Raw genomic sequence first — 20,919 nt, 5'->3', positions numbered from 1 at the left:
GCTAATGAGAAGTCAGGACAGTGATGGATTGTGAGAATCAATCAAATTTGGACATACTTCAAAAATGTTCTAAAAAATGGCTGTTAGTTTAACCCAGCCAAATGCAAAGTTATGAGGAAGGGTACAGGCGCACTAAGACCAGTACAGCAATATAAAATAAAGAGAAAACAGATTATATTATCGGAAAAGAAGAAAGTCCTGGGAGTGGACATAACGCCATTTGTGATGCCAGAAGCTCACATTAGCAGAATAACAGCTGCATAAACCATTTTGGCCAACATTTGTGTATCCTTCAGAAATTTGGACAAGGGAGCTTTCCGGTCCCTATATACAGGAAAGGTGAGACCCACACATATGAATGTGCATCCCCAGCAAGGAACCCTTACCTATAAAAGGACAAGAAAAAACTAGAAAAGGTCCAAAGATATGCAAAGAGACTCGTTCCTAAGCTGAAGGGTTTATGCTCTAAGGAAAGACAGAGAACTGGACCGAACCACACTGTAGGAAAGGGGAGAGAAGGGGAATATGATAATATATAAAATTCTAAGGGAAATCGACAAGGCAGACAAAATAATACTGTTCAAAGCAAAGAACAGCAGAACGAGGGGTCATAGAAAGAAATTAGAGACCCAAATGAGTCACATGGACGTCAGACAGAACTTTTTCAGTGTCAGAGCTCTCAATAAATGGAACTGGTTAAACGTTGAAGTCGTTGAAGTTAATCATATTAAACAATTTATATGTAAATATGATTAAAGCGGGATAAAACAGACATTGTAATAATCTAAGAATATTTAGAAGGTGGGACTAAAAGCCTAGCTTGACCATGAACGCACATCTAGGTGAGTACATCAATGCGAGTCCGCACAAACACATACACGCATACATAAGTCCTTGCAACAGTGTGTATAGCACTCTGAGGTCGTTGTCCTAAGGCCCCGGGTTTGATTCCTGGGCGAGACATAGGACATGGGCACTTTTTTTCACCTGATGTATCTTTTCATCTAGCGTAAACAGGTACCTGGGAGTTATACAACTGCTGCGGGCTGCTTCCTGGTGATGTGGGAGGAAGAGAAAAAACACATTTAGTATGAAAGAGGGAAAATAGGGCTGGAGTCGGTAAATTACACAACCAGCGATTAGAAAGGCGGGGTCCAAGAGCTAAGAGTTCAACCCGAAATTTTTGTTGTTTTAGATTTATGTACCCGGAAGGGAATGTCCATGTAGCACGGGCTATAGTGAGCCCGACCCTACAGGCACACAGTAAATACACACACACAGGACGCACAACACCGTAACCGGTTGCTGTACCTGGCCCCTGGCCTAGACCCCAACATAAGTTACAGAAGGCGTTATGGAGCTTCCAAGCTACTAGGTGGGTGTGGTAGTGGGTTTAATGTCCAGTAGTGAAGTATGTGCTTTTAATACATACTCACACTTGCTCATACTTCACATTAATAGAAATAAACTCTATATTAATATTGTTGAAGTGACTTTACTTGTGAATTATTTGTATGTGAGGCGGCCTCATGTCAGGTGAGGTGAATGACGTCACAGGTAGTTGACCCATCAGGCCAAGCTAGTCAAGAGGCGCGGCGGGCAGTGTGGCGCGGGCCGGCGTGGGGAGAGGTGCTGCTCAGCGCCCGCCTCATTGGTTTTACTAAATTAGTCACCTGGACAGTCCTGTGCATGAGGTTACCTGCGCCAGACTTACAGGCAAGTTACTCTAGATGATTAGTTATTTTATCACATTGTATTCTCTTGGTAGAATAGGCTATATTTGCTGATTATATATATATATATATATATATATATATATATATATATATATATATATATATATATATATATATATAAGCATAGTTAAAAGATGTTAAAACTTTATTTAAATTAATAAAATTAGCTCTGGTTTATTCACTTAATGATAATATTGTGTAATATATCTTTGTCTATTAGTAGGGACTTTTACCTAGCCTAAAACTTTTGATGAAGCTTATTACAACAAAATTAAATTCTAAAACGACTGATGTGTGATTAACTGTTCACGACAGCGGCTTGAGTGTCAACTTTAATGTGAAATTGACCGTTCGACCCAAAGCTGGTGTAAAAAAGTTTACACAATTATTATTATAGTTCAATTCTGGCAGTTATAAGGTGTTTGTTAACGATCAGATTTCAATCTTTGAAATACGAACCAAAGACTTTTAATCTAGCGAGCGTCACATACCCCCCTCCCCCCCCCCCCCCTGCCCATCCCATGTGAATGAAACTGTCCATCCTGAGTCAGTGTCGTCCACGCTGCAGCCAACCCCAGAGACGCCTTAATTAACATTAACGTCCTGTGTAACCAAGTACTATATTTTGTTCACTACAAATCCATCAACTATGGTAGTTGATGAGAACGTTCATGTTTGGCTGCCGGGTTAACGACCACTTGGCCGTTGAGAACGGGCTGTAGAAGACTCAAGTCTGAGGTTGGGTTATGCCATTCTGTGGTACAAGCCTGCTTTTTGCATCAAACAAAGTCTGACCTGAGCGATTGTCTAGTTATTTCTTCATCTTTAAATGAGGATATGTTCAATTTAGTATTTTGAGGTATTTAATATAATGTGAAATTTCAGGTATGTGCGAGGGTGCATCAGTACAATGGCACTGCAGGTATGGTCAACCAGACCCAAGAAATTGGTCTCGTACAACAGCACTGCAGGTATGGAGGGATTAAAGTTACTTGGGAAAACTTTTGAATCGCAATTGGTCGTAATGTAGTGTGTGTATATTCCCACAAGTACAACAGGTGAAGGGAACTAGTTTAAGTTTAACATGTTATACCTTGCAGCGGTGGCCTTCTAATAGGTATAGCCTAAGAACTCTCTACATTAACCACTTCAGAGTGGTAAACCATTCTTCTGGCCAGTAATTTGAACATTTAGTTGTGGTGTAACATGGGTTAATGTTCATCTAACATTTTTGGGTACATTTCATTCCTCTTCCCTCTCCATCCACCCTTCTGTTAGTCTTTACTATCCCACCAGTCCAATCAATTATAAACACAAACATTACCCAAGAGGGTGATGTTGCAGCTGGGGTTAGAAGGAAAGTTTGTGTGAAGGGAAAGTGCCGGGGCATAACCTAGCAAGCTGAATATACCGTCGGACACAGTTTTGGGAGGCTGAGCACTTGCAGCTACGTGGCCATCATCCGCACCTTGCACAAGATATTGGTAGCCCCTGAACGCTACGGCAATTCTGCAAATTGACAAATATTGTGGTCAGGCGGCAGACACTGAAGTGTTAGAGGTGAACATTCCTGGGTCTCCGAAACGGGGTAACGTGGTGCTTCAGGTTTGTTGTTAGTGCTAACTGTTCATTATTAGGGGGAGAAAAGATTATATAATTGGCGTATGATGCCTTGCCGGATTATGTAATTGGCGTTTACCGTAGTGCGCCCGGCCAGACCCACCCGGGAGGACGGTTGCCAGGTACTGCTGCTGGTTCTACTACCTGTGCTGAGCCATCTGGACGTTGTTTTCGTAGCAGCTGGCTATCAAATACTTTACCATCGGCCAACCACCACGTATACCAGGGGGCCAGACGGCAGGTTTCTGTTCAGCCTAATGCACGTAAAGTGCCAGGAACCTGCTGCCTAAGGCCTTCTCCTCCACACCACCATGAAGAACGGCTGCAAAGTTCTGCCTCCAGCTCCACTCGTTGTTCAAAGCCATCTGGAGGTGATATTCACTCAAGCTGACTACAAAACTCAACACCTGGTAATTACGAAGTGCAGAAGGGGGACCAATGCCAGACCAAAGACTCCTGCCATCACTCCAGCATCCCCACAAGTACCAGGTGCTGTAACTTCTGCCAGTGGTGGTCCTGCCCCTGATGTAGAATGGCCACACCTCGGTTCTGCCAGTAGTGGGCACGCCCTTGATGTAGAGTGGTCACTCCCCGGGTCTGGGACTGTCGCCTACTCTGGGGGGGACCTCACACAGCTGGCCTCCAGACAACTGGAAGTTGGGAGATAAGCAACAGGATCAAGCTGAGACGGATCGCTACTTCAGCCTCCATAACAACTCGCAACTGGGTCGCTCCACTGATCAAGCAGATGCTGACCATCGTGAACTGTGGCAGGAACACCAGCAGCAGTCACAGCACGAGATGGAGCGGCTTAAAGAGCAGCTCCGATATGAGAGAAAATCCATTAGCAACATTGCAGAGCTGCTCATGGGCATGAGGGAACTTTTAAGCAAGGACTGCCTCCCTCCTTCCCCCTACCCCGGTAGCTAGTCGTCCGAGCGGACAGCACCCCAGCAAACACAAATCATCTACACAACGTTCGCCTATCTCTTCCCATAGGTGTGGGAATGATTTGCATTGAGAATGGTGCAGGAGAGCCTTTGAGAAACTTTTACTCAAAAAATCCAAACACAAAGGTTTAATTATAAATTGTTTTTCTACAATTATTTTCTTCCAAATGTAAAACAAATAGTTTTTACATGTTTAAATATAAAATTTATGGTGTTTTTTTTTAAATGCATTAATAAATTGTGAATGATATATATTGGCTGAGTGAAACCTTTAAAATCCATTTAGTTATAATATGAACAAAAAAAAGTAGTTTTCCAAATTTTCTAAAAATCGCTCTTTTTAACACAATTTGACTCCTTATGCATTCCACTAAACACTAATATCATGTTTAAATATATAATTTATGTATTATTCCCTAAGATAATTTATATAAATTATAAAAGTTGCTGGAAAGTGGTGAGAAAGAATCTGAAAACGTTTTGTTGTCTTATATTGGCGTGTTCTTATTAACTAGAGTGAGTAAGAGTGAGCGAGAGTGGGTAAGAGTGAGTAAGAGTGACTGAAGGTGAGTGAGAGTGCCAGAGAGTGTGTAAGTGTGAGTAAGAGTATAAGTAAGAGTGAGTAAGAGTGAGAGTAAGGGTGACAGAATGAGTAAGAGTGAGAGTAAAGTGATTGAGAGTAAGGGTGAGTATGAGAGTAAGAGTGATTGAGAGTTAGAGTGAGAGTAAGAGTGATTGAGAGTTAGTGAGAGTAAGAGTGATTGAGAGTAAGAGTGATTGAGAGTAAGAGTGATTGAGAGTAAGAGTGATTGAGAGTAAGAGTGATTGAGAGTAAGAGTGATTGGGAGTAAGAGTGATTGAGAGTAAGAGTGATTGGGAGTAAGAGTGATTGGGAGTAGGAGTTAGAGTGAGAGTAGGAGTAAGAATGAGAATAAGAGTGATTGAGAGTAAGAGTGAGTAAGAGTAAGAATGAGAGTAAGAGTGATTGAGAGTAAGAGTGATTGAGAGTAAGAGTGATTGAGAGTAAGAGTGATTGGGAGTAAGAGTGATTGGGAGTAAGAGTGAGAGTAAGAGTAAGAATGAGAATAAGAGTGATTGAAAGTAAGAGTGATTGGAAGTAAGAGTAAGAGTAAGAATGAGAGTAGGAGTGATTGAGAGTAGGAGTGAATGGGAGTAGGAGTGATTGGGAGTAAGAGTGATTGAGAGTAAGAGTAATTGAGAGTAAGAGTATGAGAGTAAGAGTGAGAGTGAGTATGAATGGGTAAGGGTGACTGAGAGTGAGTAAGAGTGACAGAGTAAGAATGACAGTAAGAGTGATAGAGAGTAAGAGTGACAGAGAGTAAGAGTGACAGAGAGTAAGAGTGACAGAGAGTAAGAGTGACAGAGAGTAAGAGTGACAGAGAGTAAGAGTGACAGAGAGTAAGAGTGACAGAGTAAGAGTGAGTATGAGAGTGAGTTAGGATGACTGAGAGAAAGAGTGAGTAATAGTGCGTAAGAGTGATTGAGAGTTAGAGTGAGAGTAAGAGTGATTGAGAGTTAGTGAGAGTAAGAGTGATTGAGAGTAAGAGTGATTGAGAGTAAAAGTGATTGAGAGTAAGAGTGATTGAGAGTAAGAGTGATTGGGAGTAAGAGTGATTGAGAGTAAGAGTGATTGGGAGTAAGAGTGATTGGGAGTAGGAGTAAGAATGAGAATAAAAGTGATTGAAAGTAAGAGTGAGTAAGAATGAGAGTAAGAGTGATTGAGAGTAAGAGTGATTGAGAGTAAGAGTGATTGAGAGTAAGAGTGATTGGGAGTAAGAGTGATTGAGAGTAAGAGTGATTGGGAGTAAGAGTGATTGGGAGTAGGAGTAAGAATGAGAATAAGAGTGATTGAGAGTAAGAGTGAGTAAGAGTAAGAATGAGAGTAAGAGTGATTGAGAGTAAGAGTGATTGAGAGTAAGAGTGATTGAGAGTAAGAGTGATTGGGAGTAAGAGTGAATGGGAGTAAGAGTAAGAGTGAGAGTAAGAGTAAGAATGAGAATAAGAGTGATTGAGAGTAAGAGTGATTGGGAGTAAGAGTAAGAATGAGAGTAGGAGTGATTGGGAGTAGGAGTGATTGGGAGTAGGAGTGATTGGGAGTAGGAGTGATTGGGAGTAAGAGTGATTGAGAGTAAGAGTAATTGAGAGTAAGAGTATGAGAGTAAGAGTGAGAGAGTGAGTATGAATGGGTAAGGGTGACTGAGAGTGAGTAAGAATGACAGAGAGTAAGAGTGACAGAGAGTAAGAGTGACAGAGAGTAAGAGTGACAGAGAGTAAGAGTGACAGAGAGTAAGAGTGACAGAGAGTAAGAGTGACAGAGAGTAAGAGTGACAGAGAGTAAGAGTGACAGAGAGTAAGAGTGACAGAGAGTAAGAGTGACAGTGTAAGAGTGACAGTAAGAGTGACAGAGTAAGAGTGACAGAGAGTAAGAGTGACAGAGAGTAAGAGTGACAGAGAGAAAGAGTGACAGAGTAAGAGAGTGAGAGTGATTATGAGAGAGTTAAGAGTGTGAGGTGTGTGAGTGTAGCAGGCCAGGGAGGCAGGATGTGTGGTCACAGGCGAGGCCTAGGCCTCGTGATCTCTAATGTTGGTTTTTATATATATGTTGGATTTTTTGTCCTGTTTCAAATTATAATTATTTAGCAGGAATGTAATAAGATATTGCACAGTATTAATGTGACAATAATATATGCATTATTTCCTTGATAATCAAACTTGTTGTTCAAAGATAATATACAATCTTTGAAGGAAACATTTTGAGAGCGCGAGCTGGCAACACTAGGCTGGTGGGTGAGAGAGACATATGGTTAGTTGTTCTCAGACCTTCAGTGGTGAAGGGCGTGTCCCAGCCGGCCGCCACCAGCCGCCACCCGCCGCCCACCACCAGCCGCCACCCGCCACCAGCCGCCACCCACCACCACCCGCCACCACCCACCACCAGCCGCCACCCGCCACCACCAGCCGCCACCCGCCACCACCCACCACCAGCCGCCACCCGCCACCACCCACCACCAGCCGCCACCCGCCACCACCAGCCGCCACCCGCCACCACCCACCGCCACCCGCCACCACCAGCCGCCACCCGCCACCCGCCGCCACCCGCCACCAGCCGCCACCCGCCGCCACCCACCGCCACCCACCACCCGCCGCCACCCGCCACCCACCACCAGCCGCCACACACCACCAGCCGCCACCACCCACCACCAGCCGCCACCCGCCACCACCCACCACCAGCCGCCACCACCCACCACCAGCCGCCACCACCCACCACCCACCACCAGCCGCCGCCACCCTCCACCTCCACTCACCACCCGCCGCCACCACCCACCACCCGCCGCCACCCGCCACCCACCACCAGCCGCCACCCGCCACCACCCACCACCAGCCGCCACCCACCACCAGCCGCCACCAGCCGCCACCCGCCACCACCCACCACCAGCCGCCACCCACCACCAGCCGCCACCCGCCACCAGCCGCCACCCGCCACCACCCACCACCAGCCACCCGCCGCCACCCGCCGCCACCCACCGCCACCCACCACCAGCCGCCACCCGCCGCCACCCGCCACCCACCACCAGCCGCCACCCGCCACCACCCACCACCAGCCGCCACCACCCACCACCCACCACCAGCCGCCACCCGCCACCACCCACCACCAGCCGCCACCCGCCACCACCCACCACCAGCCGCCACCCACCACCAGCCGCCACCCACCACCAGCCGCCACCCGCCACCACCCACCACCAGCCGCCACCTGCCACCACCCACCACCAGCCGCCACCCACCACCCACCACCAGCCGCCACCCGCCACCAAACACCGCCACCCACCACCGCCACTAACCACCCGCCGCCACCTCCCACCACCAGCCGCCACCAGCCACCGCCACCCACCACCGCCACCCACCACCGCCACCCGCCGCCACCACCCACCACCACCAGCCGCCGCCGCCGCCGCCACCACCGCCGCCACCACCCATCACCGCCGCCGCCACCACCACCCACCACCGCCGCCGCCGCCACCACCCACCACAGCCGCCGCCGACACCACCGCCACCACCCACCACAGCCGCCACCACCACCCACCACCACCACCCACCACCGCCGCCACTACCAGCCGCCACAAGCCGCCACCGCCCGCCACCAGCCGCCACCACCACCACCACCAGCTGCCACCACCACCAGCCGCCACCACCACCACCACCAGCCGCCATCACCGCCACCAGCTGCCACCACCACCAGCCGCAATCACCGCCACCAGCCGCCACCACCACCAGCCGCCACCACCAGCCGCCACCACCGCCACCACCACCTGCCACCAACCGCCACCACCGCCCGCTATCAGGCGTCACCGCCCGTTGCCACAGTCGCCACCGCAAGCCGCCACCGCCAGCCGCCACCAGCCCCCCCCACCAGCCCCCCCCACCTCCGATCGTCACCACCCACCACAGCCGCCGCCGCCCGCCACCGCCCGCCACCGCCCGCCACCACCCACCACAGCCGCCACCACCCACCACCCGCCGCCACCATCCACCACCCGCCGCCACCACCACCAGCCGCCGCCGCCACCACCACCCACCACCACCGCCGCCACCACCCACCACCACCAGCCGCCGCCGCCACCACCACCCACCACCACCGCCGCCACCACCACCCACCACCACCGCCGCCACCACCACCCACCACCACCGCCGCCACCACCACCCACCACCACCAGCCGCCGCCGCCACCACCCACCACCACCGCCGCCACCACCCTCCACCACCAGCCGCCGCCGCCACCACTCATCACAGACGCCGCCACCCGCCACCACCGCCAGACACAGCCGCCAGTGTCCGCCACCGCCGCCACTGTCCGCCACTGTCCGCCACCGCCGTCACTGTAAGCCACCGCCGCCACTGTCCGCCACCGCCACCACTGTCCGCCCGCCGCCACCACTGTCCGCCCGCCGCCACCACTGTCCGCCCGCCGCCACCACTGTCCGCCCGCCGCCACCACTGTCCGCCCGCCGCCACCACTGTCCGCCCGCCGCCACCACTGTCCGCCCGCCGCCACCACTGTCCGCCCGCCGCCTCCACTGTCCGCCCGCCGCCTCCACTGTCCGCCCGCCGCCTCCACTGTCCGCCCGCCGCCTCCACTGTCCGCCCGCCGCCGCCACTATCCGCCACAGCCGCCTCTGTCCGCCCGCCGCCACTGTCCGCCCGCCGCCACTGTCCGCCCGCCACCACTATCCGCCACCGCCGCCACTGTCCGCCCGCCGCCAACCCTGTCCGCCCGCCGCCACTATCCGCCACCGCCGCCACTGTCCGCCCGACGCCACTGTCCGCCCGCCGCCACTATCCGCCACCGCCGCCACTGTCCGCCCGCTGCCACTATCCGCCACCGCCACCACTGTCCGCCACCGCCACCACTGTCTGCCACCGCCACCACTGTCTGCCACCGCCACCACTGTCCGCCCGCCGCCACCACTGTCCGCCCGCCGCCACCACTGTCCGCCCGCCGCCACCACTGTCCGCCCGCCGCCTCCACTGTCCGCCCGCCGCCGCCACTGTCCGCCCACCGCCGCCACTGTCCGCCCGCCGCCACCACTGTCCGCCCGCCGCCACCACTGTCCGCCCACCGCCGCCACTGTCCGCCCGCCGCCGCCACTGTCCGCCCGCCGCCGCCACTGTCCGCCCGCCGCCGCCACTGTCCGCCCGCCGCCACTGTCCACCACCGCCGCCAAAGCCGCCACGGTCCGCCCGCTGCCACTATCCGCCACCGCCACCACTGTCCGCCACCGCCACCACTGTCTGCCACCGCCACCACTGTCTGCCACCGCCACCACTGTCCGCCCGCCGCCACCACTGTCCGCCCGCCGCCACCACTGTCCGCCCGCCGCCACCACTGTCCGCCCGCCGCCTCCACTGTCCGCCCGCCGCCGCCACTGTCCGCCCACCGCCGCCACTGTCCGCCCGCCGCCACCACTGTCCGCCCGCCGCCACCACTGTCCACCCACCGCCGCCACTGTCCGCCCGCCGCCGCCACTGTCCGCCCGCCGCCGCCACTGTCCGCCCGCCGCCGCCACTGTCCGCCCGCCGCCACTGTCCACCACCGCCGCCAAAGCCGCCACGGTCCGCCCGCCGCCACTATCCGCCACAGCCGCCACTGTCCGCCCGACCGCCGCCACCATCCGCTCCCGCCGCCACTGTCCGCCCGCCGCCACTGTCCGCCCGCCGCCACTGTCCGCCCGCCGCCGCCACTGTCCGCCCGCCGCCGCCACTGTCCGCCCGCCGCCGCCACTGTCCGCCCGCCGCCACTGTCCGCCCGCCGCCACTATCCGCCACCGCCGCCACTGTCCGCCACTCTCCGCCGTCCAGCCTCCCCTCTCTCCGTTAGTAAATAATTATAATTGTTAGTAAATAATAAAAGAAATATAAATTATTAGATTTTTTTTACCCTTAAATTGGTTTTAATATTTAAATTGAAAATAATAATATAATATAAAATATAATAAAAATAATATAATATAAAATATAATTTAATTTCAAGAAACTTAACTTTAAACACAAAGATGTGAAAATGGTTCAGATTATTGGCTCAAACCTTTCATAAGAGATTCATATTGGTGTATGAATGGATTATGAATGACTCATGTTAAGAGTGTAAAGTTGCCACAACATCTCAAATTAGTGTTAGATACATATGTCTTGGTTATAAGTTTTGGAAACCTATTTAAGTCCACACACAATATCGTATCTGATACGATAAAACAAACGTTTCCAATACTTTCAAATACTTTCCAGATATGTTGTGGCAACCTAAAATTGTTTGCTGGGACGCTGGTCTTGTGATCCTGTGGTCCCGGGTTCGATCCCGGACGCCGGCGAGAAACAATGGGCAGAGTTTTTCACCCTATGCCCCTGTTACGTAGCAGTAAAATAGGTACCTAAGTGTTAGTCAGCTGTCACAGGCAGCTTCCTGGGGGTGGAGGCCTGGTCGAGGACCGGGCCGCGGGGACACTTAAAAGCCCGAAATCATCTCGAGATAACTCAAGAAGATACCCCTCCTTCCACCCCTGAACCCTCCAAACATGTGCTCCCTTGCCAATCAGGTGAAACTTCCAGTGATCTGGAATGCTTGTGTAGAGGAGCCCTTCCACGATGGTTAACTGCCAAAGCTGTGCTAAGATATTGGATCGACTATAGATGAAAAGGCAAACAGTCCCAGTCTCCGTGGTGTAGTGGTAAGACACTCCTGGCGTTCCGCGAGCGCTTTGTCATGGGTTCGTATCCTGGCCGGGGAGGATTTACTGGGCGCAAATCCTTAACTGTAGCCTCTGTTTAACTCAACAGTAAAATGGGTACTTGGTTGTAAAAACAATTCTTCGCCGGGGGGGCGGGGATCGTATTCCAGGGACCTGCCCGAAACGTTACGGTACTAGTGGCTGTACAAGAATGTAACAACTCTTGTATATATCTAAAAAAAAGTGTACTAAACAATTAGAGGCAAATGAGACATTGGTAATATGCTAAGAAATGTTCCTGGAGTTGTATCTAGTGATAATATATATTAAGTGGACTAATAATATAAATCTATATAATGCTTACTTGAAATGTACAAAAGTTATCCATCCTTAGCTGGAACATTGCATCCGTCAAAAAGTTCTGTAATTTACATCATAAAGTAACAACTGAACACAGCAATATTGTAAGTCTCCAGGAGTGCAGAGTTCCTGCAAGACCCTCGCCCTCAAAATTGCTCTCATTTGTTTCTTACTCCCTCAGATCCAGTAACTTTCATTCTATAAATCAAACAATCCCTACCCCATTAACTTCGAGAAAAGCAAACTGAGGGCAAGAATATTATGTAGCGAGTATTTATGTGGGCAACTCTATCCTCAATATATTTAATCTATATGCTCCAGCAGGAGAGTGAAATTATATTGATCTTCCGGCCTGCGCTCAAGCAGAGCCCACAATCATTCTTGGTGACGACAATGCTAGACACAAGGACATTGGCGGCTCTCGCTTCAGTAACGGGAATGGGAATCAACTGCTGTCGCTACTAAATAGTCACGAAGATGTGCAGATTGTGGGCGACCTTGAACCCACACACATTTGTGGAGGCATTCTAGACCTCTGTGTTGGTTTCAACGTCACTTAGGTCTGGTCCACATCTATTGTAACAGATATGTTACAATATCATATGTTATACAAGATGTCAGAAAAAAACAATGTCAGATCATCCTAGATTGACTACTCTGTATCTGAAATACCATCCTGCATGGTGGTATTTTTAAACGCAAACGGCTCAGTGTTCCTCCTGTTTGACGTAAAGACTGTCGCTCATGTGTCAGTGTTACAGCACTTATGATCCCTCCACAGTCGAGATATTTAACGACGATCTAGTACAGAACATTCAGATGTTCGCTGACCCTTTAAGTCGGCCCTCTGCACCAACCAGTGGTCGGAACGATATGAAAAGTAATAATCACCATGTCTATTACAATGACCCTAAACTGCGTACTTAGAAATGCACTGCTAAACAGTTGGACTTGCATACAGGGAAACACGTACGCCAGCAATGCTCAAGGTCTTTCAGAAAGCCCTAGCCAAGGCGAGGGAGCGCATGACAGCTCAGGCAAGAAAACTGGGACACTTGTGAAGTCTAAATTCTCACACTCCCCTCAGCCAGGCATGGAAGAATATTCAAAGGCGATAAGATCGTTCGTGTCACACCCTCACCCTCTACACAGAGCAAACGAGGTTGTCGATGCTTGGGCAACCACCTCTAGCTTCAATAATCTTCCCCCAGATCATAATCAGATTAAATGTTGGTTACGGAGATCTAGAAAGGCTCGTTGACTTCATGATCCACAAGGAAGATGAATGCAACGTGCCATTTACAGAGTTTTTTGTTCGCCCTAAACAAAGGTAAAGCCACATCACCCGATGAGGATGGCACCACTTATGGCATTTTGCGTTTGCTTCCTCTAGTACCAGGAAATCCCATTCTTGAGATATATAATATGAGCTATGTAGCTGGGGAACTTCCTATATCTCTGACCAACAGTATAATCATTCCAATTACCAAGTTAAATAAAGATAATACGTTCTGCCCAATTTCCCTTACTAGCTGCATTTACAAAACATTCGAGAGTGTGATTCTAAACAGTCTCCTCCATAGAATAAGAACAATGTTATCCCCCACGCTAGATATATAGCTATGTATCTGAAGGAGCTATATATCATGGTGATGCAATGACGCATGGAATGAGTGTGCATCATTGCATCGCCACCTTTCTTACCCTGCACACTGAAATTATATACCACCTTCCTAGATCTCAAGTCTGCCTTTGATATTGCAAACCGACATGTTATCTTAAGTGAGCTTGCGAGAATGAATATGGGTGGTCGGCTTCTTTGTTGAATTAGGGGTCCCTTATCCAACAGGAAGTCATGTTGTTCCAGGGGCATAGTTATGTAACAAGAGACTTCGAACTAGGTACCCCACAGGGAGGTGTCCTCAGTCCTAAATTATTTAATATCTTAATAAACACGCTGTTAAACTGTGTTCCGAACAAACACAACGTGCACATGATTAGCTATGCTGCATTATCTAACACTGTGCACAGTTACAAACCCAATAAGATTTCAACTTAGATTGAACAGAGCAGAAGTTGTTAAACACATGGGGACAAAACCTTACTGAAGCGACCATACGAGTCATAAATACTCACACTCCGCCTAAGTAAAACAGAAACAAGCAACATTTAGTGTGCCAGCCAGACGGGCCCGTGCAGGAATTTCCGTGCCAAAAATATAAAAAAACTGTTACTGATAAGATACACACCACTGGGTATGCCAGCACGCAGAACACTCTTAACTGTGTTAAACTCGTGTCAGGACCTAGGTTTAGTCATCTCGGCAGAGAAAACATACTAAATCGGCTCCCAGCCAGGCAAGGAGGAAGGGAAGGGAATTATCAGGGGGAAAGCGCCAAGCCATAATGACTATATAGCACTTAAAAGGGGTCAGGATAAGGATTTGGGACGGGACGGGGGGGACACGAATGATTCCAAACCACTTGGACGGCTGGGAATTGAACATCGACCTGCATGAAGCGAGACCGTCGCTCTACCGTCCAGCTCAAGTGGTTGGGACCCGGGCAAGGAGCTGCTGTTCGCAAGATGTAACTGTCTGATAGATCCCAGCTTGACTATGTAAACAGATTCAAATAACTTGGCCTTGAGGTGCCACTGTATGGACCTGTTGTATTCAGACTTTGTCGTCAGTATAAAGAGAGGCTCGGAGATCTCAAGGCTATTGTAGATTATCACTCAGGCTATTGTGCCAATGTCAGAATTGTCAAAATGATGTACCTTTCATACATTAGATCTTTAGTAGATTATGCTGCACCTCTGCTTGCTTTGATGCCTGAAAGAGCTTGGAGGGCTTGAAAAATTGCAGAACGAAGCCTTGAGGATAATCCTTGGGTGCCATCGTATCACAATGATACTTAACATAAGAAAGGAACTTAATATTCCGAGCGTTGTTGATCGTGTTATTGAAATTAACTGTCAGTGGTATAAAAATGCTTAAGCTAACTCATCCTAACCCTTGCACAGGAGCCCCTCCTTGATGATTGTATTTGAAGGTCAACATTGTTCCAAATGGATAACTAAAACGAACTGAACTGAATATATTATTTATAATTTGTACCAAGAGAGACAACAATGGCACTTAACTGCATCGTGGGAGATTACACCATTTCCCATTTTAATCTCCCTTTCCACCCAAGAAACAAATTAAAGATCAGCCCGAGCTTCGTCTTGAGGTAAAGCTCAACGCCTTTACCCATATTGATGCTCTGTCCAGAGAGGATTCTCTCTCTCAAATCATATTCATATACACTGATGGTTCCCAACACCCACCGTGAGCAGCTGGAAGTGCAGTTGTCCTGACAGTGTGCGATGGTTTATATTTTGAGTTGCGAGTCCGTATAAATAACTGGGGTTCTACCCTTCAGACAGAAGTATTTGCCTCGATTCTCCCACTGAAGTGTGTAAGTCTTCAAACTTGATACATTAATTGTAAGTGACTCTATCTTCCTTAATTGCTCTCAACTCTTAAGACATAGATGTAACATGCTCGTGTCTGAAGCTAGACACAAATACAACAAAATTATTAATGATGAGAGTCCATTTCATGTGGACTCCATCTCATGTTGGCCTCCGAATGCATGATAGACATGATGAGTTAGCCAAAGAATCCGTCTTTAAAGGAGAAACTGAATATAACCTTAGATTGCCAATAAGCAGTCTGAGAGCAAAAGTACACAAAGAACTTCAACAAAATCTTGTAGCGCAGAGGCACAGTGAAATCGACACCAGTAATTCCATCTATCATTATATTATCATGCAAGAGGAGCCACACACCTATGGATCATAAAATACAATCTGGAGACTTCAAGATGTTGCAACTGCTCGGCTTACATTCGGTTACAAGTATCATTGGGAATTCAAATTTTTTGCTGATGTAGACCTGACCAAATATAAACTGTTAACAAAATTATTCGCACACCCTCCGTCACTGTGATGGAGGGCAAAAAGATACGCGAATTCAGAGAATTCTATAAACATGTTCCAGAGATGTGTAAATACTTCATTTAAAATCTGCTACCAGAAATCTTGGCCCAATATCCCTAGTTTGCTAACTGTAGGTAGTAACTTAGTGATTGTAACCTATCCACCGCTGCCCACTGGATGGGGGGCGGTGTGCAGGACAAACATATTGATACTAACTCTCTTCATATGTCAGTTTCTTAATTTAGTAACTGATCTCGAACCCAATGATGTGACGATCTTTTGAATTTTATAACTAGCTCAAGATTGTAACTTGTTTAGCAAAGATGTGGGGTTCAGTCCCTGAGCCCATTATGTGCCTCTGTAACCCTTTCCACTACCGCCCACATGATGGGTATGGGGTGCATAATAAGTGAACTAAACTAACCATGACTAGAGCTTGTTAACTTCCTTTCGGATGCTTCCTGAAGCTGTCTGAATTATATAACTAGGATAGAACCATCCTCTATAGTCTGGATGTGTTTGTTCCTGTGCAAGAATTTGTCGCTGGAGAGGGCCTAGTCTCATGGCAGCAGCTTGTATGGTAGGTTCTGGACAGCCTCTAGCTTTAAAGATGCCCCCAGAGCACCTCAAAGGCTTTCCCCAGATTATTCTGATCACTTGTTATTCCTTTGACTCGGATTCCCAGGAAGAATAAAAGGTCTCTTGAGGGAAACCGGGTGGTCTTTCTCAGTCTATATATACACACTTGAGTATCTAGGAAGGGAAGCTCCTCCATGCGGGTCTAGATAGTAAATTTCAGGTCTGCTTGAACTTGCCCATTCATGGACGGCTTGAACTGCAGTGAACTGTATATTAAACTGTGTAGTAAACTGTAGGAAAGCAGCCAGTCCTCTTCCACAAAAGAGCAAATGCTCGTTTCCAGCATCACGTCCTCAGGCCTGGCTAGTTAGTGGTAGCCGTCCTCTTCCCCCCCCCCCCCCACCCCCACCCAATCCAATGCATTCATCAGTTTCATCGTGTATTAAAAATTGTATTATCATCATCAAAGTTAATATTATAATTTCAATTTCAATGTGAATTTAGGGGATAGGTTAGATTAGGTGTTAAGGTCCTGTTGGCCATTATTTGTATTAGAACTACATGGGGGGAAAGTTATAGCTTTGGGATTCGAGCAGAGGTCGTCAGCGAAGCACTTTTAGAGTAATGTTAGAGCACGATTTATTGAGTAGTGTGTAACAGGTCGACCTCATAAACAAAGGATAAAGTCCATACCATGCACCTGCCAAACCCACATGTTTATAAATGAAACGTTTTGTATCACATGTCCCACAACCAACCCGTCCTCAGACCTAGTCCATTCCATTCTGTGGTCAACCCCCAAGACGCATTCGTCTATTTTAACATGCTGTTAATTCAAAACAAAACTTTTGTCAAATAAAAATTAATAATATATATTAGCATACTGTGGATATTTATGAATTGTTTAGGTTAGGTGTTTAGGGTCTGTTGGCAAGTATTTGTAGTACGTGGGTGAAGCATTTACAGCGTTGTGGTTTGAACAAAAGTCCTCAGCGAAGCACTTGTTCCGAAGGTGTTCGAATGTCATCAGTTTAGTGTAAACCGTTTTCATTAATAAATGGGGTTTGGCGGATGCATGGAATGTACTTTAGCCTTTGTTTATTGGACAGGCTGCCACAACTGATGACGTTCAAACATTTCTCGATCAGCGATTCACTGTTGACATTTGTTCGAACCACGAAGTTGAAAAGTGCTTCACCCACGTACTACAAATACAAATAATTGCCATCAGAACCTAAACACCTAACCTAACCAATGCCTAAATGTACACAGTATGTTAATATATCAAAATATTATATTTTTTATTGCTTATCACACAGACCAACCAGGTAATAACACAACAGAGAATCTTCGAACGAACTAAATCTTTGGTATCGGACTTTACCTCTTCTTGCTATTGTGGCAATATTCTTCCTTCGTTGTACCCGTAGTCGTCGTCTCTTCTGTAGCTCTGGTCTCAACTCTAATTCCTTTATTCCTTTGTCAGTAGTGTCAGTCATAAGTCTAATGCTCCTCTACGAGGTCAATGTTACACTTGGCAGTCGTTCCTTGGGTTGTCTCAAATTGTGTTGAATCGGTTGGCCTGGTTCCTATTTTATGATGAGGACCACGGCCTGCTCTAGGAGGGGACAGCCCCTGTTATCAAATACCCGCAGGTCATCCCATGGTCTCTGTTGTAGCTGTAGCTGCTTTGTTGTGGAACTGGTCTTGGTGACCAGCGTCTCTTCCTCCTTAGCCTCTTGGTCTGGGCCTGTCGTTGTCTCCGGCCTGTTTGCCATCACCATTTTTTTTTTTAAATTGCGCTTTATTCTTTCATTCAACAGATATACCATTTCTGCTGTACCCCGGGTGCCTTCTGGAAGAATCTTCAGCTTGGGTACTCCTTGAAATTCTTAGTCAATGTCCATAATTTATCTAGGTCTGCTCAGAATACTAGTTCTATCATTATCACATACAAACAAGATTAGAAGACTCCCTGTCTTCAGATTTTCTCTAAGTTGATGTCATCGATTAGTTTTCAGTTCGGTTCGTGCTGCACGATGCCGGTTAGACCATTTGGTCTACTTTCCCTTTGTCCAGTGATCCTGTTACCGAAAAGACAAATGGCAGACAAATTCCTAAACCAATGACAATTCTTAACACAAGTAAGTTCTGTCGAGGCTTCATGTCATGGAAAAGGAACAAGGAAGGTTAGGAGAGCTGCCTTAATGTGAGTGAACCCTTCAGGACTGGGAGCCCGAAAATAACCCCTCTACGTTCATTCCCTATGAATGGAACCACCGAGTTCCACTGATGGGTATAATCTCCTCGGGTGAGTTGGGAATGCAACAATTCTATATTCTTGGTCAGCCCAGCCAGAGGGCTGCCCATAAATACCCAGCAAGGCAGACCTTGGTCCCAGACCAGAGGATACAGGAGAGTGCATTGCTGAATGTGCACTCTGGAGATTTCATGCTGATATACTTCTGGTCATATACACTCGGACCACGTAAGTTGTGAAATTCCATTCCCTCATACTAGGACAAAATTGTGCCACCTCCTTACTCTTCTGGGTGATGTAGTCAATCACGTTTATGAAGTCTTTCTTCTTGAGCTTTGCTACCTATGGTATTTATAATTTAACTTGTTTCCTTATAATTGTACTTTTGCTATACCAGGCTTTAGTGTCCTGGTCCCTTAAGTTATCCATACTTTTACTATATATTCGAACGTCAATATACAGTGATCACCCATTCCCATGGGGCTTCAAATGTTATTTTCCCGTATATTTTAGATTTATTTTTATTAAATCGTTCAATGAACTCTAGGTAAAGTCAAGCTGGTTCATCATTACCTCTAGTCTTGTGGGTCATATTACATGGTGGCTGAAAAGGTTTCTTGTTACCATGTCCAGTAGTTTAGCTTGTTCTGTGCCCCCATACGGTTCTCGTAACTTTCCATGTTGGAGTCCAACGATTAGAAGTAGGGATAGATTTCTAACAGACGACAGAGACTTCCCTTTGTTATACTAGGTACTGCTGTTTGTCATAATCTTGCCTGTCATTGTCATTTAAAGGAGGGTTATATATGACTGCTACTATATATGGTCCTCCTATCGTCATGGTGCCTGTTATGTAGTCTCTGAACTCCTCGCAGCCCGGGATATCCATCTCCTCGTAACTCCAGTCCTCCATCGGCAGGGCCGCCACTCCTCCCCTTCCTTCCCTCTGCAGTGTGTGGTGTAATGTTGGCGCCAGTACACAGCCTTGTGGCACTCCAGCATTACGGTCAAAGTAGTCAGTGTGTTGCTGGAGGAATCCTTTATGTTGTGGTTGTCAAAGAAACATTTTGTCGGAAGTGGAAAGTCATTCATAATTTTTATTTTCAAATAGTCAAGCCAGTCTGTCAATGGCTTTGTCAGAGTCTGCTGACACGTGTTGCCTTGGTATATTGTGTGGTTAACGAGCAGCTTCTCAGTATGTTAAGAACTTCTCAGTCGTGACGAGGATTCCAGACGCTGCCTTAATAGACTGAGATACGACATGGTAAAAGAATTGCAACCGGGAAATCATCCAGATTTACCGACGGATCCTGCAGTCCGAGAGACAAACCAAGGTTTTATGCAATTCCTTGTGGATTTGTTCATTTGATGCATCACGCTATTGTGACTTGTGTGTGTAATGAAGTAAGGGCGAAGAGGTAGAACAGGCTATTGACATAGCTCGAGTGCATGGGGGGAGTTGTGTAAAACCCTGGTTTGTCTCTGAGAGACTGCAGGATGTGTCGGTAAATCAGGATGATTTCCCGGTTGCAATTCTTTTATGTCCTCCATCTAAGTGACTCATAATGTTTTCAGTTTTTATGGGTTCATAATGACCCATAAAAACAGTGACCTTCACTGTTTTTCTTCTTTTTAACTAGCGTTATGAATCATACATTAATGATGCAACCCAACCTAACTTACCTAACTTAATTGTAATGTGTTAGTCATCCGGTGTAATAAGCACCCATGTATTATGCTGCTTATAATAATGTTGGAATAGGTTGAGAAAAAATATATTGTATGTATATTTTTAAATGTTAATACAGAGTTAAGGATAATCTAGTGTCAATTATACTGAGCGTTAAATCATAAATCTCCGATGTAGAAACGAACATTTGAATTTGTGAGAATTAATATTACAATGCGTGTTTTAACTCGATTAAAATCTTTGTCTAACAACTTAAAAAAAAAAAAACTCGTGCACAGGCAACTTATGAGCTGGGCGTTCCCAGGCACACGCCCCAGACAACCAAGCCACTACATGGTAAAAAGATTGCATCCTGAGATTCAACTGATCTATCGGGGGTTCCAGGGGCTTCCACGGAAGACTAGAAGGTTTAGTAGAACCCAAGATTGCAGTCATTTGATCATATCATGGTCTGGTTGTATTGTGTGTGCACCTGGAAATGCCCAGCGCATAGGTTAGA

At 47.7% G+C, this 20,919-nt stretch overlaps 1 protein-coding gene across 4 annotated transcripts in view; it reads left to right on the top strand.

The window, feature by feature from the left end:
• Positions 1–1,560: 1,560 nt before the first annotated feature.
• LOC138364257 (uncharacterized) overlaps positions 1,561–20,919 on the top strand; it is a 183,098-nt gene continuing 163,739 nt past the window's right edge. Inside the window, exon 1 of one of the 4 annotated variants that reach the window (XR_011228369.1) lies at positions 1,561–1,716. The gene's annotated coding sequence lies outside the window, so the exon portion shown is untranslated. The remainder of the gene's footprint in view (positions 1,717–20,919) is intronic. The other 3 variants (XR_011228366.1, XR_011228367.1, XR_011228370.1) reach the window with 3 other exon arrangements.

Source organism: Procambarus clarkii, chromosome 2, assembly GCF_040958095.1.
Source record: "Procambarus clarkii isolate CNS0578487 chromosome 2, FALCON_Pclarkii_2.0, whole genome shotgun sequence".
Taxonomy (NCBI): Eukaryota; Metazoa; Arthropoda; class Malacostraca; order Decapoda; family Cambaridae; genus Procambarus; species Procambarus clarkii.
Note: the sequence above shows the minus strand (reverse complement) of the source record. Positions and strands in the feature narration are given on the sequence as shown.